We start from the raw sequence: 23420 nt of genomic DNA on the forward strand, positions 1-23420 counted from the left end.
TTGTCTGAAAAGAGGCCTTAGCCATGAGCCCACTATGCCTAAAGGCCAGAGAGGCCCTGCTGTTCAGAGCAGAAGCATTTTGACTATTCCTATGCCAAACCTTGAATCTTTTCTCAGACACCACCTCCTGTCTTCTCTTCTGGAATTATCTAGATCTGCCCACCCAACCAGACACCCTTCACATAGCTAAGTCAATACCCAAGACCTGGTATTGCCATACTTCCGCACAGGCTGAAGGTGAGCTTCCAGGCTATACAGAGGCTGCTGTATACTTGGACCCTCATGGGATTCGTCTTTCATATTCTCTGGGCAATTGACTCTCCTTTCTCTTCTTGGTAGCCAAGGATAGGTTAGGAGGCTCCCACATAATCACATGTTCAGGCTGTGCACTGCCTTCCAAAACCACCTGATACTTGGAAATGCACTACATGAAAACCTGGAGACATTCAGTTAAAACCCTTAACTGGCACTGACCTGAGCTGTCACAGAAGATTTCTGTCTATCTTAAGGACTGGAATTGCATTGGGGTCTATGGTTACACCACCCTGAACATGTCCAATCTCCTCTCAGAAACTGAGTAATGTTGGGCCTGGTTAGCACTGAGAACTGTTCTGGGATCTGCACACACAATAGGGGAATACATGCATACACAAACACAAGTATACATATGTACACATAAACAAACATGCACAGATGTGTAGCTGGTCTTTTTAGTACATTTTGGGTTCGTTTTTTTTTTCTACCCTTTTTTCCTTTCAACCCCCTAACACTAGATAGAAGAAGAAAAACGTATAGATGGGAAAGGGGATGATGTTATCATTAGACTGCTTCCTGCTGATTGAAGGTGTTGAGTTCCTTAGGGAAAATCTGATCTTTGCTGTAAGGATATCTAATTCCTTCCGCTTGTTGTTTTTTCTTTGTGCATGACTACCTAACAAACCACAACCAACGGCAACCAATTATCAACCAACAAAGCACACCACCTCTCAGTGGTCCTAACATTTATATACCTCTGAAAAGTTTCCAGAATTCCAAATATCACACAATGCAGAAACTATCTGCTATGGGCAAACCCATGCTTCTGCTAGAGCATGAGGCAAATCTTAGCTACTGTGGACAATCTGAAACAGCCCCATATCCCACACCAGGGATTAAAGTAAGAACATATTCCCATTATATTTCTGTTCTTTTTTTTTTCAAGAAATCAAAATTCTTACCACACAAGTTTATATATATATATATATATATATATATATAATATATGTGTGTGTGCGCATACCTACACAAACACCACAGCACACACACCACAAATACATACACATAAATACCTACTCATATCTACATGCAAAAAATGCATACAAACATACAGACATGTAAATATACCTAGGTACGGATGTACATTCACACATATACAATACAAACACACATGGACACACATGCACACATGCACTGCCAATCCAAAGAAGCACCTTGCATGTTCTTGCTTTAGGGTTCATGCAGTAGAAACTAAAAGTGATTGGTTCCCAGGCTGCATACTGATGCCTAGAAGCACAAGTGCACGTGTGCACAGCAATACTCAAAACCCCACAAGAAATCACCACACAAGACACATTCCTCACTTCCACCTGTGGGACAGGAAAGAGTGTGACCTTCTTTTACCCCAGAAGTGGAAGCTGGAGGCTAAATCAGTAGCCTGTATCCAGGGTCCCGGATTAAAATGAGTTCAGCCTCAGGTCTTCCCCACCTGACAGGAGATCCCTCTCTGGGGCTGGAAAGAGGCCCGTGGTCTTGTGGAGTAGACTAGCTGTGCATGTGCACAGGTTGTGATAACCTCGCGCCTGTCCTGGCTGGATTGATTCAGTCCAGCCTCCAAAGTTCCCATCACTGTGTTCTCCTCTTTAAATATGGATGATGCCAGCTACTCGGTGGGATGGCTGGGAAGTTGGAAACCTTATTTCTGGAGTCCGGAGCATAGTGCACGGTGTGAGGGGAGCACGTGGAAAATGGTAGCTGGAATCGGAATGCAGCAGGGAAGGGGAAGTGTGCAACTGAGTGGAGGCAGGCTTCCCACAGAGGAAAGGAACACCTTGGGTTTAGAAAATGAGTCTTCAAGGGGCTGTGGAACTGACTCAGAAGGCCAAGTGCTTGCTGAATAAGCATGAGGACCTGAGTTCAATATCCAGGATGCATGTAAAACATGCAGGATGTGCTGGTACATGCTTGTAGTCTCCAGGCTGGGAGGGTAGAGACAGGCAGAACCTTGGAGCTCGTTAGTCAGTCAGCCTAGCTACTTTGCAAGCTCCAGGCCAGTGAGACGGCCTGTGTGAAAAACAGGTAAACCATTCCCAGGGAACTACCTCAAGGTTGCCCTCTGGTCTCAGTATGCACACTTATATGCACACAGGAACATGCATGAATACACACACACACACACACACACACACACACACACATCAAAATACTAATGAAAGAAGAAAGAAAGGTACTTCTAGGAAGAACACTCACCAGCAGACAAGGAGGGTGAGTAGATGTCCAGGCAAGGTCATTTTAGCTTATTCTGTTCTTGCAAGGGGCAGAGTAATGGGGGGCAGGTATGTGAGATGAAGGAAGAGCAAATTGCAGTGGGCGGGGCCAGAGCTCTGGTATGAATTCATCGGGGTTGAGGAAGTAAGTTGTTGGACTGTCCCACTGTAAGGATGCCCCAGGGAACCATTCTTCAGGAGACTTCAGGGATCAAACCTGAATCAGGGTGGCAAGGCTGCCCAAAGGCTTCGTTCATATCCAGAGGTGCCTTCAGGTCTGGCCTACTTGTTTCCTCAGACTTTTCTTCTCCCCTACCTGATCTTATCCTAGCTTTTCTCTACTTTGTCCCCAGGAACTTGCATCCTGCTGGGGAACCCTGATTTCCCAGAGCTGCAACTCCTTGCTTTCCAATCCTCTTAGGACACCTTAGGCGCTATAAAAAATCGAAACTTACCTCTGAGTTTCAGATGTGTGCTCCTTCAGAAGTTTCTTCCATGTCTCCTCCTGACTCTGCTCAACTACTAGCATGGCCCCAACACCTCTCTAGGGCTGTCTTACCAACAAGACTGTTCCTAGACCTTCCTCTCTCTGCACCAGAGACTCCAGCACACACCTGGCTTCCACAGTCTAGCCATTTTTTCTGGGAGGGAAGACAGCAATATGGGCAGAGCTGAGCCCTTGTCAGTAGGGCTGTAGTCTCTCCTCATTCGTGACAAGGACCCTCACATGGGGCCACCATCCCTGTGCTACACTGTCAGCCTACAAAAGGTGCATCAGAGCTTAGGGTGGCATTAACCAGCTTCTCCCTGTCTGCCCATCAGTAATTAGAAACTGGCAGGTGGGCGGTGAGGCAATGGCTTGGCATTGTTTTCACTAGCATGGAAATACTTTCCCTGGAAGTAAAAACCTGCCTCAGCCAGTTCCCATGACTGTGTCCCCAAAGGGGAGGGAAAACATGTTTGATGCCATCAATAGAGGACAGAATTATGAGCCTTCAAACATCATCTTAAGGGCCAAGCCACATACGAACCTTTGGGGCAGCACGGGGGCCTCCTGGAGAGCAGAGAGTTATCTTCCTAGGTTTGATTTCCTAGACTTTAGGACCTAGAACCTCACACAGTATACAATACACAGGAACAAGTCAGTGAGGCACAATAGGTTCCAAAAATTTTAAAGGCCATTGCCACAGTAGAGTGTCTAGGCATTTACCCCCAATGCATGCTTTGAACCTTAAGCCCTAAGAGGCTTGTGTTAGGGGTAGGGTCTTTTCAGAGACAGGGTGTGGAGGGGTGATTAGGTCTCAGAGGGGCAGCCCTTATGAATGGACCTCATATCCTCATTGGACGTTAGAAAGGCGATAGTTCTCCCTCTACCATGGGAGAGAAGGTGGCATCTTAACCAGAAGCCCATCCCAGACACAGATCCTGCCTGGATCTCAGACTACCTGCCTCCAGAACGGAAGAAGCTTCATCCAGCTTCTGGATGGAATAAGTTTTCCATGTTCCATCTCTCCTGTGGCCAGAGGGACTCCTGTGCTCCCTACAGCGACCCAGAGTCAACGGCATTTTTGGTTGTGTGGTCAGGGTGAACCGAAGCATTCATCATAACCTTTAACACCTACCAACTGGAAGAATGGAGATGGAATGCCATTCAATTCCACCGTTGAACTCAGACAAATGAATCATCTTCCTGACTCCTGCAGTGCACAGTGTCCCTGAGAACAGATATCTTAAAGCAGCATGACCTGGTCTCAGGCTGTTTGCGCAGAACCGAAGTCTGAAGCTGAGGATGAACTCAGCAATAAATTGATTGACTTGTGTGCATAAGGCCCAACGTTCAATCCCTAGCACCACCAACAAATAAACAACAGGCCTAGGACTGTGTTCTGTGTATAGACGCTACCTTTAAACCTGGACTCCTGATCCTAGCCCTGGCAGCAAGCAGGAACCTTGGGTAGCTGCTCTGAGGCCATGCCTATCTTTGAGAAGAGAGATGTAACGTTCACAAAAGGCCAGAGCTTCTCCAAAAATGAAAACAGTGCAGGAGGCAGACAGGATTAAGCTGACGGGTACATGAACAATAACATGGCTTCTTGTATGGGTGGTTAATAAAGGGCTCTGTGGTCATTTAACAGAGAGGACTCTGGGAACGGTCTGAACCAGATGACCTATGGGACCAGATACAGACACAAAACTCAAAATATGAAAATCTCTCTGATCAATGCCTCTATCCCTGTTTTCCTCCTTGCCAATGTTACAGATACTTACACCTTTTCTAAACTTGCTGGGTAGAGCAGAGTGTAGAAGGAAAGGCAGGAGAAAGGAAGTATGGAAAGCTTAAGTTGTGTTTACCATCCTGGAAAGGGAACGTTCTGGGAAGAAGCAGCGTTCAGGCTTGTTATGGGATGAGCTGACCCAGACCCACAAGCTGATACCTGCAGGGAGGGTCAGAAAGCAACTAGGCCAGGGCAGTGCCCCAGAAGATATCTGTCCTCATGGATACTGTGCTGTGCCAGGATAAAGTCCACTCTCCCCATGATAATCACACAAGGAAACTGAGGCTGGATCGATGGAGTCATTTGCCAGGCCACACATCCCAAGCTCCCTGTTTGCAGCCACCCTGCATGTCCTCTGCCCAGGGCATGTCTGAGCACCAGTGTCTTTTCAGCCCTTTTCTGATTCCCAGTGACAGTTTCACAGCCCTGCAGCCTAAGCTTTTTTGGATTAGAATTGTAATGCATCTTTATGCTGAGACAGCCTGCACCAGCTTGTCGGGACACCCGTCATGAAGGATGCTGTTTTTTTCAAAATGTGTATGAGAAGGAATGTGGGGAGGCAGGTTAGGCCAGCCAGAGTGTGAAGGTCTTTTGACCTGGGGCTCAGAGAGAGGACAGCACCTCCCTAGACAAGGACCAGGGAGAGTGAGGGGTATGAAACAACCAACTGCTAGCACTCTGCAGACACATTGGTCAAGGAGACCCCATAGGAAAGTTAATTTGGATAATAACCACATGATATGTGATCCAATAACAGTTGTAATCACCAGACAGATACCTCTCCACCCAGGATAGTGTCATGAGGGGCAACCCTGGCTACCACTCTCTTTTCTTTACACCTGCATATATTCTCTCTCCCTCCCTCCTTCTCTCCCTCCTCCTCCTCCTGCTCCTCTCTCTCTCTCTCTCTCTCTCTCTCTCTCTCTCTCTCTCTCTCTCTCTCTCTCTCTCTCTCTCTCTCTCTCCTGCAGTTACATCTCAAAGAGCTGCTAAGAAACCTAAGTGAGAGTACAGGGTTGAGTTGCATGAAGAGGGTTGCAGCTCAGACTTTGGGTGTAGCAAGCAAAGGAAGCTTAGGTTATTTTGTTTTATGACAGAGAATCACATAGCCCAGGCTGAACAACTTTTTCTTTTCTTTTCACTTCTTTTCTTAAGATAGGGCCTCACTATGCAGCCCTGGCTGGCCTGAAACTTACTATGTAGAGCAGTCTGGCCTCACGCTCAGAGTTCCTCCTGTCTCTGTCTCTAGAGTTCTGGGATTAAACACACGGGCCATGATACCCACTCCTGAAATCCTTTCTGTGAGAGAAGAGAATACTCACCTGCCCATTATGCTTGATTTTCTGGGATCCCCAGCACCTAATAAACCATGGGGTGTACCCACCTGTAATCTCAGTACTCAGGAGATGGAAGCAAGATGGTCAGAAGTTCTAAATTGGCTAGGCTTGGTGGTACACACTTCTTTTTTAAAAAATTTTATTGGATATTTTCTTTATCTACAGTTCAATTATTCCCCTTCCTGCCCACCCCCGAAACCCCCTATCCCATCCCCCAAACCCTGGCTCCATGAGGGTACTCACTCACCCACCCACTCCCTCCCACCTCCCCACCCTGGTACTCCCCTACACTGGGGCTCCAAGCCTTCATAGAACCAAGGGCCTCTCTTCCCATTGATGCCTGAAAAGGCCATCCTCTGCTACATGTGCAGATGGAGCCACGGGTTCCTCCATCTGTACTCTTTGGTTGGTGGTTTAGTCCCTGGGAGCTCTGGGGGGTCTGGTTGGTTGATATTGCTGTTCTTCCTATGGGGTTGCAAATTGCCTCAGCTACCTCAGTCCTTTCTCTAACTTCTCCATCGAAGACCCCATTCTCAGTTCAATGGCTGGCTGCAAGCATTCTCATCTGTATTTGTCAGGCTCTGGTAGAACCTCTCAGGAGACAGCTATATCAGGCTCCTGTCAGCGTGCATCTCTTGGCATCCCCAATAGTGACTGAGTTTGGTGACTGCATGTGGAATGGATTCCCATGTGTGGCAGTCTCTGGATGGCCTTTCCTTCAGTCTCTACTCAAATATTTTGTCTCTGTATTTCCACTGGTGAGTATTTTGTTCCCCCTTCTAAGAAGTACTGAAGCATCCACACTTTGGTCTTTCTTCTTGAGCTTCATGTGGTCTGTAAATTGTATTTTGGGTATTCCAAGCTTTGGGGCTAATATCCACTTATCAGTGAGTGCATACCATGTGTGTTCTTCTGGGATTGGGTTACCTCACTCAATGATATTTTCTAGTTCCATCTGTTTGCCTAAGAATTTCATGAAGTCGTTTTTGATAGCTGAGTAATATTCCATTGTGTGGATGTACCACATTTTCTGTATCCATTCCTCTGTTGAAGAGCACCTGGGTTCTTTCCAGCGTCTGGCTATTATAAATAAGGCTGCTATGATCATAGTGGAGCATGTGTTCTTGTTATACGTTGGAGCATCTTTTGGGTGTATGCCCAGGAGTGGTATAGCTGGGTCTTCAGGTAGTACCGTGTCCAATTTTCTGAGGAACCACCTGACTGATTTCCAGAGGGGTTGTACCATCTTGCAGTCCCACCAACAATGGAGGAGGGCTCCTCTTGTGAGAGGATCCAAGATTGCCCATCACCGACCCCTTTGCAGACAAAGATTCTTGCTTATATTTGCCCCTGCTTCTGTCTCATTTAGGGTCAACCAGAGACTGTCAGGTATGCTTCCCTATTTAATCACATGGGACACCACTTGCTTCTAGGGACCCCCATTCCCCTGGATGGCACCCCCTCACCAAGACACACCTGGTGTCTTCTCTCCATGACAAGGCTTTCCATTCATCTTCAAAGGCAAGGAGCTTGACTGCCTTGCTCTAGAGAATAAAGTAATTCTTGGTGTTTCTTATTCACATGGTCTTATAGGATGCTGCTGCTCCACACATTCCAGTCTCCCTCTCCCTCTCCCTCTCCCTCTCCCTCTCCCTCTCCCTCTCCCTCTCCCTCTCCCTCTCCCTCTCCCTCTCCCTCTCCCTCTCCCTCCCCCCCCTCTCTCTCACTCTCTCTCATAATGACTGCGCTGCTTGGGGGCCAGAGGACTGATTGGTTCCATTCCCCTCCTCCCTTCCCCTCCACCCTCACATGGGATTTTCATGCCCGGTACATGGGGAAAAGTAACATAGAGAAGAACATAGTGCAGAACAAGGGCTGCACTTGGGCAGCAGCAATAGCCTGGTGGTAAGGCTCAGAATTGCTTTCACAAGTTGGAGCACTAGATTAGAACTTATGGGGGCTGGGAACTTATGTCCACAACCTCTGCCAGGGATTTGGCGTTAGTACCATCTCACAGGAGCCACATGGGCTCTGAAGGACAGTGTCGGTTATCACTGCTCACCACACCGGATGCTGAGGACAGTCTTTCATCCATGGCCTTCCGGAGGCAAAGCCACAGCTCCAGGCAAGGGCTGAGCCTGGGAAAATCGTTTTGAAAGTGGCTCCCAAGGCGCAGTGGGTGCAGGTGAGGGAGGATCAATAGCATTCATCTGCCCACATCGGGGAAAGAAATCAGGGCAGGTAGCCAGGCTCTTGCTGCAGGGAAGAGATAAGGGGCCTCACAAATTGATAGTGGAGATGGAGGCTAAGGAAGCAGAGAAAAGCTGTGACTGCAGCACAGCCAGGAAGGCTGAGGTTCAAATGGCTGGACTACGTACAAAACCGGGACTGATGCTCTGCCTCCCTCCAAAGACTCAAGCAAGTATGGAGCCACAGAGAAATATAGGGTGAAAAGTCTTGTTGAAGGCCAGGTGTGTTCTTTTCTTCCCAAGCAGTAGACATGGCTGCCTGAGAAAGTGTAGGAGCAGCGAGTCCCTGCCGACCCCTACGGTCCAGCATCCCTGCCCGCTATGGTTCAGCATTTGAAAGGATTGGAGGGATGTGAAGTGGCAGCAAAGCTGGCTCAAAGGGGATTCTTAGAAACTGCCTTTTGTGAAAAGAGCCAGGCATAAGAGAACGTTTTACTAGAGAACTTCCAGAAAATGTAGCTAGAACAGCAGTGATGAAGAAAGGTGAAGTATAAAGAACTTTCCGGAAGTTTGCTGCCAAGGGAAGAAGATGCAACAGTGGGCCCTCATGCTCCACTCAAGAGTGAGGCTCTGAAGAGAGGGGTTGCTCAGGCAAGGAGTTCTGAGCAGCTATGTGAGGGTGAGAAGATCAGTCTCTAAGGTGGTAGTTTTGTCGTCGTTCTTTAGAAGCTTTGTTATTTTGGGTTTTGTTTTTTGTATATGTGTACATGTGTGGGGACCACACAAACCACAGTACTCGTGTGGAGCAATTCACAGGAGTCAGTTCTGTCACTCATGTGGGTCTCAAGGATTGAACTTAGGTTGTCAGATTTACTGGCAAGCATGTCAACTGGTGGGACCGGGATGGTATTTGGAGTCAAGTCTTTGACTGGATTGTTTCTCCCTTTGGGGGTGTGATTTTTTATGACATTGTTTAGAAAATCCAATACTGATACAAGAGTATGACAATATACATGAGCACTTCACGCCCTTCCCATCTCTGACTCTCTTTTCTGGGGTCATCTTGCAGTTGACCCTCCCAGCCGTGTTTTGGTTTTTTCTTCCACATTGCTAACTATTGGTAGTAGTATTTTTTGTTGCTTTTTCTTTTTCCCCTCATGCATACTGCAAATCTCCATGCACTCTCACTGCATAATACCCTGTTCACTATACATATATTTTTTACTTCTAGTGTCATTATGAGCCATGAATGTTGTCTCAACTAAGACACTTAGGATGCTATAGTTACTTTTTCTTTTTTCTTTTCTTTTCTTTTTTTTTTTGTACATTTAGTTTTCCCCGCAATTAACTATTGCACTGTTGTTGTTGAAAGGACAGGTACTATGTCAGGACCACCAACAGGGGGACAATCCAAGAGAGGAGAAAAATCCAGGACCTGTCAGGATTTTCAGAGGGTTAGCAACAGACACTGGATTCCAGTGGTGGGGTCACCAAATGTGAAAGGAAAACTTCCAACCAAACCAAACTGAACAGGATGTGCCTATCTGCCATCCAAGGGAGTCCACCGTAATCAATGAAGGTTGTGGTGGGGTGCGGTCTTTTCAGTCCCACAGGACAGAACAGGGACACTTGACAGTACATGTTTATCACCTGATAACCTGGGGACTGCTTAGGACAGCAAGGGTTGAGGACTTACCAATCAGCTGCTGCTGGATGAAGAGAACATTCAGAAGGTCTGAATGTTCAAAACCTGGGTTACGCACAGGGTTAAGGGGTTCAGAAGACCAAATCCAAGTCACAAGACCATAAAAGAAAAAGTATCGGCTTAGGACCCCTAAGACCAAATTCTCAGCACAAAAGAGATTTCTTTGCCCTAGAGGGACAGAGGGCGGGGATAAGGGACAAAAGTGGGAGGTAGAGGACAAGGAAGAGGGAGAGGGGACAAGGGAGAGGGGAGGAAATGGGCATGGGAAGGGAGGAGGGGTATTTCCTTGGGGGGGGTGTCAATAAAAGACTGCCTCTGCATAGAGAGGAGTCTGTTGATTGCTAGATATTTATACTTTGATAGCTGGACATTGGTAGTCAGCTTCAGGAGGAGGGATTAGCCAAGTAAGGGAATAGGCCTTGGGGACTAGCTTTAGGAATGTAATCTAACAGTTTTTAGCAAGGCAGAGGGAATTGTGGAGAAGGGCAAGACTGGCCCGAGTCATGCCCAATGTCCACCATGCTCAAGATGGCCAGAGTCCCTTCAATTGTTACTCAGCTTCTAACATACTTTCTACCAATTGTTACTCTGTGATTAAAATTCTGTTAAACTCCTAGTTTTAGTTTTATTTCTGTTGCTGTAATAAAATATTCTAACCAAAGCTATCTTGAAGGAGGATAGGGCTTATCTGGCTCCCAGGGTATAGACCCTCATTGAGGAGAGTCAAGACGAGAACTCCTGGGGAAACGGGGAGGTGACTTCCAGGGGACAAAATACTAGAAAAGGCAAGTTGTGGAGATGGAAAGCAGCTTTGGGAAGGAAGATGTAGACAGCCAAGGGAAGTGAGGGTGGTTAGGCGTTTCCTGTGTGTCCTGTGTGTGCATTATGGTGGTGGCTGTCCAAGTGTGTGTAGAGTTCACAATGTACCCATTTTATCTCAGAAATTTTCATCTTTTAAATATATATATACGTGTACATATATATAGTTGCTGTTGTAATGGGGATCCAACCTAGGAAATCCAGGGTCTTGTACGTGCTTGGCAAATACTTTGCCATTGAGTTTCATCCCAGTCCAAGGAGCCTTACTTTTAAAATAAAGGTTTTGGAGCAACAAGCCCTGATCACAGAGTCCCTGAGGATTAAGCTTAATCAGGGCCCTTGATCAGAACTGAGAAACCCTATAGTTAGTTCATGTATTCAGTATAATTCTCTCTCTAAAGCTTTCCAAGGGACAGACTTGGACGGCTATCCAGAGGGGATGCTGCGAATCCCTCTGTATCAGCTGATCTTGAGGCTGGTCAGATTTGGCCGATGGACTCTCTGAGGGCCCTGGGGTAGCTTATTTGATTCTGCTTGGAGCTTCTCTGAGGAGGAAGTGGCTTCTTCTACCTTTGCACACATTGACTACAGTACTTTATGACCCCAGAAATCAGCAAGAAAGGTAACTCCCACAAGAAGCCGGGCTGAAGCCCAGGGACCCTGGGGAGGGGACCTGAGGGCGCCTAGCAGGTCACAGCCCTGATAGTCTCATCCTCCTTCACAGAGACTGATGCAGGGCAATGTGTCAGTGGATTGAGAATGGTGTTCACTTCCCCTTGAACTTGCACCAGACCCCTCTAAGTGCCTGTGATGTTACTTTCACATGGCATGGGTCAGGGGACTATACCAGGCAGTACAGAACCATCCTTGCCAGGGTTTGCCCTTGAAATCAGAGCAGGGTAGGGTATTCGTATCGGTGCACTCAGTTGCTGCCATGCTCAGCTCCATGGATGATAGCCCCCCAAGGGAGCCATACATGGAACCCAAACCAGAAAAAGAGGCCGTTGTACAGGGCTGGCCTGTCTCGCTCTGCCAGACTGGAATCTCTGGGCCGTGCCTCTGCCTCACCTTATACGTAGGGTGCCAGCTTCCTGCCAGCCAATCAGCTGCTAAAAATAGTCCTAACCTGCAGCTAGAGTCGGATGACATTCTTTCCAGGCACCAACCCAGTGACAATCAGGTCTATTATGGCTTCCACTGCCTCCTGAAGGCAGGTAGCAGCAGTAGCCAGAGAAGCGTTGCAAACTCAGTCATGGACCCTGGGAAATCTGCAATTTGAATGGTGGACACTGGGAACTCTCTGGACTCCACACATCTTCTGAGGGCAGGTACAGTAGGACCATGGTAGCAGCACACTCTGGAGAGGAGCTGGCCTAACAAGGACTTTCAGATCCAGAAGCAATGAGATCCATGGCTCCTACAGCAGAGCAATTGACAAACATCAGTGTAGATAAAAAGAATTCATAAATACATGGGTTGGGATGTAGGTCAATTGATAGAGTGCTTGTTTAGCACCCATGATGCCTTGGGGTTAGTCCCTAGTACCACATACACCAGACGTGGTAGTGGTGCATGCCTTTAATTCTAGCAATATGTGGAGGCAAGAGGATCCGGAATTCAAGGTCATCCTCTGCTTCAGTGTAAGTTCAAGGCTAGCCTGGACTATATGAGACCCTATCTTTAAAAAGGAATCTATAAATATGGCCTACCACATGTTCTTGTTGCTTTGGGTTTCTGGAGACAGGGTCTTTCTACACAGCTCTTGCTACTCATCATAGCTACTCATTATGTAGACTAGCCTGGCCTGGAGCTCACAGAGATTCACCTGCCTCTGCCTTCTAGATGCTGGGATTAGAGCCTGCTCCCACCACATATTCTTTATTTTGCAACAAAAACCACAAGCAAGCCCACATTTTAAGTCCTGGAAACATTGCATAACTTTCCACCACTGTCCAGGTACTTCCCACAGGAGAACACGTAGGTGGTACAATATGGCCCCTTGCCCTGGACAAGACTTGAAAGAATGTTTTTCACCCATGCTTGGCAACTTGACTCCCTGTTTTAGTCTATTACGTCAGTGTTGACAAACAGTTACAGACTGGGCCCCCTAGACAACAGAGCGTGCCTGTCACAGTCCCACAAATTGTAATCTCCTGAGGGATGACAAGGGTAGGGAGGAAAGAGGGGGAGTGAAGGAAAGAGGCAAGAGAGGAGGAAGAGGGGAAACTGCTTCTGGATATCTGGATTTGGTTGAAGTGTTTTGCACCAGGAAACCTACCTGGCAACAGAACACAGGACAGTAAGCTCGGGTCAAAAATTCTTGAAAGTACGGAGGACCCTACAAGACAAAGATGTCATCTTCCTATGGGTCTCTGACTGGCTCTTCCTTCTAACCTCAGTCCAGCTGTCTCTAACTTGGCAAAGTTCTAAGTCAGAAGCAAGCCCTTGGTCCCAGAGTAGCCATATTGAAGCCATTGAAGGCACAATGGAGTTGTGCCTCTTGTCAGGAGATATTGAACTTGCCTTGCAGCATCTAGGGAGCTGGTCCTAACCCATCAGGAACGTCTGAATGTACTGTGGTTTCTACTCCACTCCTATGAGAGCTTATAAGGCTTTCTTCTGATCCCAAAGGACCCATGAGGTGTGCTCCTATGAGGGTTTAATATTCCAGAAGACCTTCTGCTCGCTCTGCCTTTAATAACTTTCAGGCAGTCAAGGCTCCAGGTATCCAACTGGCCACTAACTCAAACCACATACCTGCCTATCGCCCTCTAGATGACAGCTTACCTAAACTGCTGGTTTGTGGGTTTGATGCACACACTTGAAGGAATCTTGCCTTTACCCAAGTAGACTCAATGGTCACCACTCAATACAGGGTGTGTGATAGCCTTTAAGATTCTTGAGACCCTGAGCACCTAGATGAAGGCATTTTTTGTCTCTTCAGAGGGTTATTGCCTGCCCCTCACTGTACTGGGCTGCTGGCAGGAAATTTCCACCCACTGGGACAATTCAGTGCTTTCTCTTACACAGCAGTTTGGAATTTGTGCCAGGCTGGGCCAGGAAGAGCAATTCCACTGAGCTCAGAGTTGGCCCACCTGGAGCCTACCACTCTCCCAGGAATGCTTTACTGTCAGAGCAAAAAACTTACAGGCTATTTGCTGGATTTACTCCTAGAAAGTTGGGGTTGTTTACTTGCTCTGAGATTGGGTCTCGAGTAGCACAGGCTAGCCTTAAGCTCACTGTGTAGCCAAGGATGGTCTTGAAGGGCCGATCTTCCTCCTTTAGGTGCCAGGGTTATAGGCCTGCTCTGTCACAACCAGCTTCTGTAGTGCAGGGGGCTTAGTGCATATTAGACAAGCACTGCACCACCTGAGCCACATCACAGCCTTCCTGGAAGACCTAATTATTTGTATTTTTAGGAGGAGGAGGAAATGCCCCCACCCCCACCCCGGGAGAACTCAGCATTGCCAGGTTACAGGAGGAGCCCGACATCTCTGTTACACATCCTCTGTTACAGGAAGTGAAGTGCTGAGGTTAGGATGACTCAGAGGCTAGTGTACTCACCCAGCACGCTAAAGGCCCTGGGTCTGATCTCTGGTGCTATGTAAACCAAGTGTGGTTCTGTTCTGCTCACAGGCGAAGGGTCAGGAAACCAGCTCTGTGCTCTGTGGTGTTCTCCGTCCTTATTCAACTAGTGGAGTTCAGCTCACCTGTAATATTAGTGCTTAAATGGAGGCAGGATGATCAGGAGTTCAAGGTTACCCTCGGCCACCTAGAAAGTTCAAGGCAAACCTGGGATGTGTGGAGCCAACCTCAAAGAAAGACAAAGGAACAGGGGAAGGAGGAAAGCAAGCAAGGAAGAAGAGAAGCTTTAGGTTTCAAACCTGGGACCAAACACTGAGGTGCCTACTTAACAAATCGAAGCAGAGCTGGTCATCCCACCCTCTATCACTGCCCCTTACTGGGTTCTCCTGCTTCGCATACCCTGTCTCTACTTTATACTCCAGCCGGGGGGGCTGGGCTGCTATTCCCTAGAGGATCCAGATATAATGGTTAACAGTTCTCATTGTACCTTTGTACCTCTTGTCTGCTGCACCTGGTTCTTCTCTCTCTACTCCCCACTCGTCCCACATAGCACAACTCATTCTGGTCATGCCCACTCCGGACTCTCCTGCCTCTGGCTGTGCTCTCCCACATATCTAAAATAAACCCTTTCCTCCACTATACCTAGGAGCAGTCATATCCTTTCCTTTTTATTTCTTTTTTCATTCATCTGGTTATGTCCTTTCTTCTTATTTCTTTCATTCATTCATTTACTCATTCATTCATTCAGAAGAGAAGAGTAAAGAGAGATGCTATTTCTAGAAGAAGTAGATCCAAGGCTGGCAGGACAAACTGCAGAAACCAGCATGAACAGTCATATCCCTTTATTGGTGCTGGTTTCATTTTCTTTTCAGGAAATGGATTGTGTTGTGATCTCAGTCTCTTGGTTCAGGAGTGGACATGAGCTCCATCTGGCCGATGAAGAATAAGAAGCCACTACATACTCTGGTCAAGGCAGGATTCTATGGTGCAAAAGTAGTGAGAAGTGAAGATATTCTTCCTTTCTGCATTAGCCGTTGTCCTTGGAGGATGTGAGGCCTGGAGCTCTTGAAGCCGTCTTGCTATTGTGAGGAAATCTAAGAAAATCCTATCCATTCAGTGACTGTCTCTAGACTTTGTGAAGCGTCACTTTAAGAAATGTCATAATCCCTTCCCCAAATATCCTAACATTGCTCTCTGCAAACAGGGCAATCCTGCTCACAGGCAGAGAGCCAGGAAACAAGCCTTGTACTCTGTACTCTGTACTTAAGTCAGAGTTTGGCTCAGAGGCCTTGGCCTGACACCTTCACTCTACAGCTGTAAATGAAAACTCCGACTCTTGAGATTTCCTCACCTCCCCATTCCCAGGTGGCCTAATCTTCTGTTTGTGAAATGATTCCCAGTTTCCATGGAGACCAGCCACCTACAATCGAGGTAGATTGCTAGATGGGTCTAGGGATCAGCCCTTGAGCAGAGGGCATAGAGGGCAGATTGGGCCCTTCCTAATGGCCTGGTTGTTACCGTTCTCACACGATGGTCTGCTTACTAATTCTTCCCAAAGGACAAGAGACAGACCTGCCCCAGATCACCTTCCTTGTCCTACTTGTCCTTCCAAGGCCTACTTCTCCCAACCCCGCATATGTCTCAGCTCCTAGGAACCTTCAGGCCACTGCCAAGCTGTCCCCAGGGCAGAAGCAGGGCCTTTACTCAGCAGCCCTTGGACTGGCAAGGTAGAACCCAAAGGGAAATGGCAGGAAGCCTCACCCTGTGAGCACATCAGATCTGGGAGAAGTTCTAGGTGGGCCAGTTGTTAACACACCAAGCAGATAGGCAGAAGCACTTGTGAAGCACCCTCTGCATACACTGCCCACTCTTGCTTCAGCCCCTACTAGCCTCTCTGAAAATGGAAAAGGTGCTGACATCTTTGGAGAGGCCATTATTCTATCCACCACAGCAAACCCTGCCTGAGAACAGAGTCCAAAAGTAGGCTCAACTAACTTTACAGGAAAGGTGGTAGAGGTGCCTTCCTTAGAAGCCTGGGCAAACCACTTCCACACCAACACAGACTACTGGTGTGGTTCAGTTGAAATTGGAGAGGGAAGGTTGTCCTCAACTAACTGGGTTGCCAGGAGTCATTACAGCTCGCTGTGGCTTGACGGCCGGACACCATGACTCCCTTTTCTTAAAACACCAAACACACAAAATAACCCCTCTTTTTGGTGTTTGTGAAAAAATGCGTGAGGGCGTTCCAGAATGTGAGTGCAGGCATGAGTGTGCCATGGCACTTGTGTGGAGGTGAGGTCAACCTTGGGTGTTGGTCCTCACCTTCTGCCTTGTTTGAGACATGGTCCCCTCCACCCCTCCATACACCCCAGGCATGCTGAGTTAGGACTCAGGTGCTCCTCCAGTCTGCCCTCAGCAACTCAGCACCAGCAGACACCAGACGGTCATCACCTGCTGCTGCCAGGTGTGGTGCCTTTCCACTGCCATCACTGCATATACAGAACGTGCACCCTTGAAGAGGTCCCTCCTGACATCATGGCTTTCTCCTGTCTTGTTCCCTCTCTCTATCTTCCAGTCTCTCTGCCTGCCTGTCTCTCTGTCTCTAGCTCTCTCATTCTCCCACTCTGAGACCTCCTTTCTCGTCTCTTCCCACACCCCCATCTCACATCCCACCCTGCCAGTAAACTTTTTTCAATAGATCTTTAAATGGTGTGTTCACTTTGTGGCACTCCTTGGCCCCCATCTACCAATGTACCCCTGCCGCTAAATCCTAACAGGCTGGCCTGTGAGACTCCAGGGATTCTCCATGTCCCATCTTACCACAAGAAAGCTAGGATTACAGATGCTCTCTCAGGCCTGGCTTCACATAGGATCTGGGGATTCCTGTTCAGGTCCTCCCTCATGTGCTCAGCAAACCACTTAGCCACCTCCCCCAAACACTGTGGCTCCCTTTTGACTCTGGTTACCATGGAGACTGAATGCAACTGCTGAGGGTCTGACTTCCTCCTTCAGAGTGGAAAGAGTTCCTGCCCCTGTCAGGCTCAGGGCCCTGCTATAAACACCTCTGCTTTTCACAGTCTAGGATTTAGAGCCTTTCAGTGCTGCAGGTTAACCCAGGCCTTCCAGGTAACAAGAACCCTCGTCTCAGGGGAAAAGAGGCATCTTGACTTCTGTCATATTGAATAACCCACACATTTAAAAAGCTCTGCTCTTTAACCCATAGAAAGACTGACCCCTGGTCACCTGTGGCCCCCTCCCCTGCCTTGCTATGTAGCACAGGTGACATATTAGCTCAACATGTTTCTACTTTTACCTCAGGAATCTTTAAAAGACACTTTGCTGTGTCATGAGGAGCTGAAATACTTGACAGACCCTTATTAGCCAGCTGGTGGCATTAATATGGCTCTTGCCCGAAGGGCTTTCCTTGGTTTCTGTCTGTAGAACCCCCTCTCCTTTTCTTTCTTAGAGCCTAACAGGTACAGCCTGAGGAGTGGCTCTTGTCTGACTGTCTGGGAGACAGTACATGAGCTACAGGGCCAGAGATCTCAAGGGAATCTCAGAGATCTTTGGCTGCACTTTCATTGGCCTTGTATTACAGAACCCCACCATATGTACCTCATGCCAAGCTTGGCTTCCAGGCTGGAGACACAGAGGGAAGAGAGGCAGCAGCCACTGTGCCTTGCCCAACTTCCAATCCCAGTGCAGAAAGAAGAGAGTGAAACTTAGACTCCAGATAGGTCCAGTTCACTTTTGGCTTTGGGAGAATGGGTTCACAACACTGCCCCCACACACCTTCTCATTTCCAGTGAGTAAGACCAACTCATGTAGACTGCATGCCTGGACCTAAGCCAGTCTTTACTGACCATCCAGGTCCTTCACTCAGCCCCATACTTTCCCTCTATCTCCTTTCCCCAACACCCCCAATTTTCTAGCCCATCGTATGTAGATATACCTGGAAAATTGCAGGAGAAACAAGCCTTTTCCCCAGTGAGAGGTACTAACTATGATGAGACTCTGGTTGCTGGGGAGACACCTCATATGTTAGTTAGGCCCTTCATGCAGACTACAAGAAATGTCAGCCATGTGTTTCCGAGCAGTCTTGTACTCCCCAGGCCAGTATGTGAACATCTATCTATCTGCATTGGGCTCAGAGGTTTCCTGGAGAAGGTGATAGTGACCTAGGGGCAGAGGCAGTGGAAGAGGTGAGGAGTGAGTGGAACCCAGAAATAGAAGGATAAACAGGGATGGGGGGAGAGGGGAGTCCCAGACAGTCAGGCCCCTGGATGAGACCCTGACTACCTACAGAGCTTAGAACCTGGAGGCTTGAGAGCCACTTAGAGAAAGGCTGAGGAAGGCTGAATACAGGAGCCCAGAGACTGCAACCTCAAGATGAGGGTAGCAGGGTCAGGTGCTGGATTCAGAGAGACCAAGATAGAACCAGTGGCTTGATTAGATCGAGGAGATTGAGAGGCGTGAGGAAGGACAGCTGCTCTATCACCACTCAGATTTATGACAGAGGGAGGGGAAAAGTCAGAGCCTTGTTATAGGTGTCAAAGGGCAGAGTCCTCCCCACTCTGCTGCTTGATTTGGGGGCCCTCTGAGGCCTCTGAGATTTAGAGTGCAAGTGAACTCTGATCTACAGTTTAGCCTCCTAAACGAATCCCTAAGAATAGCAGTCAGTTACAGGCTTTCTTTTTAACTCACATTTTTTTATGTCACACCCAAAATAATTAAATATTAAAAAAAATTGGACAGGACCTCCGCTACCCCCACTTCATCAGCTTCTTCTAACAGGGTAAATTCAAATTAGGACCCAAAGTCCATCAGAGCCATCTGCACTGGGTAATACAAGAAGGGAATTCAGGTTTGGGGACTGAGGCAGGAAGCCGGTCTGCTCAGTGCCTTCCAGCTCTGAGGATCATTAATTCAGCTTTGTCCTGGGGCTGGGGAATGGCATGCCTACATCCGGCTTTGCTTAACCTCTAGGGTGGCAGTGCTTGTCAGAGCCAGAGGACCAGGCTCCATGGTTTCAGGTGCCAAAACACATCCCTCTGCTTCCCAGAACCGAGATAGTCTGCTGTGTGTGAGGCTGCTCAGACCTCTGACCCTCTACGTCGTTGCTCCTCCACTGGCCTTTTACACACTATCTGGGACCCAGAAAAAGGAGCAACTTCCTTTCCACATCTCTCAGCCCAAGCTCCCTCTGCCTCAGAGGAAAATCCCAGTCCTTACCAAAGGCTGACACCAACCTCACCAGTTAATCCAGATTAATAGGAGGAGGCCAGTGATCCCTCAGGCTAGGGGACACACCCTGGACCAGTGGCTAACCACAGAGCAAGCCATGTACCAGATGTTTGTCTTCACATCGGCCACCCCAACCTCACCTGATCCTGCTCCACCCTCTGTGGTCAGCACTAGCCAGACACCCAGCTTGTGAGAGCCACATTGCATGGAGCCGAGCCGTGTGGGGCTGCAGGTACTGGACGTCTGCTCTGGACGCCTGGCTTTGCCTGGCGCAGGCTACTTCCTGACTTTAGCCATCTGTCCCAGGGCTCATTGAGGAACTGTAAGTCCCTCCAAGGTGGGAATAGTCACCACACTGCCTCCCCCAGCTGTTCCACCAGTGGTCACCATGGCAATTTCAAGCAGTCTCCACAATTTGCCACTTTGTGGGAAACCCCTGCCTGCTCCCAGGAGACCTAGCTTTGCCGAGGCGGAGTGACTCTGAAAGGCAGCTAAAGACGCCCCCGCCCCCACTAACAGTTACAGCAATCCATGAGCACAAACCCAGAGAGAAGCTCATTTAGGGGGAACTCCTATTTCAGAAACATTTCAAAATAATGTTCCTGAGCATAAGAAATGCCAGGAAGCCAGAAGACCAAGAAAAAGAGGCTATTCCTAGCCAGGCATTGAGGTGCATGCCTGAAATCTCAGAATTTAGGAGGTGGGGGCAAGAGATCAGGCATTCTTCAGCCTGGGCTAAATGAGACCCTTGTCAAAACAAAACAAGACCAAACCAAATAATTCTCAGTATGACGTTTCATAAACAAAGTATAAATATAAATTATAAAGCTTACAAGGTATTCATCAACCAGTGCAAACAAAAACCCTCATAATAACTGAAATTTCAGTATGCAATAGTTAGAAGATATTCACACTAGGAAGTTATGAATTCAAGCCAGGTATGGCGTTTCACAGCTGTAATCCAGGACTCAGAAGGCAGAAACATGAGGATCTCTGAGTTGGAGGCCAGTCTGATCTACATAGTGAGCTCCAGGCCAGCTAGGGCTATACGTAGTAGCACCCTGTCTCAAAATGAGTAAACAAGCAATAATATATAGACATGTGGCAGTGGCATGAGGCAGGCATATGTAAGTGGACTGGTCATGAGTTTGAAGTTAGCCTGGGAGACATAGTAAATCCCGACCCTATCTCAAAAAATATACTAAAACGCAAGGTATATAACAGATAATTCGTTCAGTATGTGAGATATGCACTAAAAACTGATTCAGTTCTGGAATTCACAGGTAAACTGGCCATCTTGTATTCTGTTTACAGGTTTAAACGGAAGCTTGGCTCATCCGTGGTCTATATACAACAGGCCTCTGTTGTGGCCCTGGCCTCACCCCTAATGGGATACCCTAGTTTATCTCTCTAATGCCATAGTTTCCCCTTACTCTCCTGCAGAACGGTTCCTATTTGAGGGGGGAGGGTTGTTTCTCCGTGTGCTGTTGATGTTGTTTTGTTTTGATGTGTTTTACTAGGTAGCCCTGAGTCTCCCGGAACTTGCCGTGTAGACCAAGTTAGAGTTAAACTCACAGTGATCTGCCTGGCTTCTTCCTCCCGAGTGCTGTGCTTAAAGTGGTGCACCACTATGCCTGGCCAGTTAGTTCTTCTTGAAGGCATCAGAGATAAGATGGAAACAGGATAAATCCAAGGTTTTCACTACATTATATTACATTAATTATATTATATATTATATGCTTATATTATATATTCATATTTTCTATGTAGTATAATATAGTTGCATATACATACATATATACATACATATAGTATACTATGGCCTTATGTTTCTGGAAGGGTATGTTTAGAGGTAGAGCATCCTTGTAGAGCGTTCTGTGCATTCTGGCAGGGGCTATCGAGTCTGGTGCTCTGCATGTAGCTGACTGGTTACACTGGCTAGTAATAAGGTGCAGACATCCTGCACTTTCCTTGGCTGTAAGGGAAGCCATGTTATGGAAGGAGTTGGGGGTTGAGCAAGACCCAAGGAGTCCTAGCCAGGGGCTGGAGGCTCAGTACCATAATCAGAGACGGGAAAGCCCAGGTAGGGGTGGGGATGCAATGGGGCATTTTAACATTCACAGTTGACAATGAGGTGGGTACCTCAGCCCCTGGCATATTGCCCCCGCAGTCCCACATTCAGACTCAGTCCCTCCCACACCAAGTCCTTTGGCTATAGGTCTGCATCAAAGATCTAGAAGAAGCAAATGCCAGGGACCCTAGACCTACTCAGGCCAGGTACATAGCTGGCCGTGGTTGCTGCAGTACACACAAGCCCTTCAGAGAATGCTGGGCTGTCCATATTCTTTGAGAACAGAGTACGTACACCCTCTGAGAAGCTGCTCACCCTGGCTGTGATCCTATTCCCCCCTGCCAGTTTCCCCTGGCCAGATGGTGGGAGGTTGCAGGCCTCCCCTGTCTCTAAGACAAAGGACAGTCTACATCAAGGACAATGGGATGGATACACCCAGAACAGAGGGCCCCCACCCAGTGAAGATTATGGCTGGTGATGATTTCCGGTAGCAGGTCCCAACAAGCCGTGTCTGGCTTTGAGAAATGAAGGAAAAATGTTCCCAGCGGTTCTTGGCAGCCTGTGAGGGTGGCACAGCCTCAGCTCCAACCCCTTACCTCATGCAGGGCTACTGTGACTGCCTGCATTCTAAGAAGAATGTCACAGCCAGCCCCTCTGGGCTCCCCTGAACATTAGGCAGTGTCCACAGTGCTTGCCCAACTCAAAATGGGTCAGAAGCATAGGTGTGGGGATGAGGGTCTATGTCTCTACCAACTCCTCCCATCCCTTGTGCTGGTTAGTTTTTGTCAATTTGAGGGTCATCTTAAAAGAGGGAAACTCAAATTTTGCCTTGGTTTCTTGAGATTATGACAGTCTCTTTCTCCTTAAGTTGATTTTGGTCACCACAGCAATAGAAGACAAACCAGGACATCCTGTCATGGTCTACATCTCCTCTCCCTCAGTTTTCGGCATCAATCTCGACCAAGTGAGCTTGGTCAGGACAACAGGGTCAGGCCTGGCCAACTGCCCTCTGCTCTCCCCACTGCAGAGGCCTCCTGGTGATAGAGGTGCATGGAAGGAGGTAGAAGACAAGTTCGTCTGCTTTCCTAGGTTGGGCAAAATCCATCAGGCCAGCCACAGGCAGTTACTGAAAGCAGACCTCAGTCACCTTCCAGAACACGGCATTCGCCCACACATGAAGCAGCTGGAGGGCACCTGGCTAGGGCCTGGTAGCAAGAGCAAGGTGGGATCCACCCAGGGTCAGAGGCCTCTACATCCTCTAGAGGCTAAATGGGAGGCTGGGTGGAGGGAGCCAAGCAGGAGAAACCAGCTCCTCAGAGTTGCTCTGCCCAGTTACTCAGACAAGGAAACACAGGAAACGTGGAATGTTCTCACTGGGGCCCAAAGCAGTGGGCAGGAACATCTCAGAACACCACCTCCCCACCTCTGGGAAGCTTCTGGTGCCTCTGAGGGCTGCTTGCATGGGAAGAAGTCAGGTGCGAAGTGGTGAGAAAGCCAATTGGCAACTTTGCATGCCCACCAGGTTCCTTTGTCTCACTTCCGTGTATCCTCCTTCTCTGCCTCAGAAAGCTAGCAGGCCACTGGCCCGCTCACTGGCACCTGGGGGACTGAAGCCATGTGCTGCAGAAGTCCATCCTAAAACTCCAGGCCACTACCATAAAAAGTGAAAGCA

General features: G+C 48.2%; 1 long non-coding RNA gene across 1 annotated transcript; it reads right to left on the reverse strand.

The window, feature by feature from the left end:
* Positions 1-15260: 15260 nt before the first annotated feature.
* On the reverse strand, positions 15261-17471 carry LOC108352390 (uncharacterized). Its single transcript, XR_001840586.3, has 2 exons — positions 17254-17471; positions 15261-15527 (listed from the first exon to the last, which is right to left on the reverse strand). It is a non-coding gene; the product is annotated as an uncharacterized LOC108352390 (long non-coding RNA).
* Positions 17472-23420: the final 5949 nt, after the last annotated feature.

Source organism: Rattus norvegicus, chromosome 11 (genome assembly GCF_036323735.1).
Source record: "Rattus norvegicus strain BN/NHsdMcwi chromosome 11, GRCr8, whole genome shotgun sequence".
In the NCBI taxonomy this organism is placed as follows: Eukaryota; Metazoa; Chordata; class Mammalia; order Rodentia; family Muridae; genus Rattus; species Rattus norvegicus.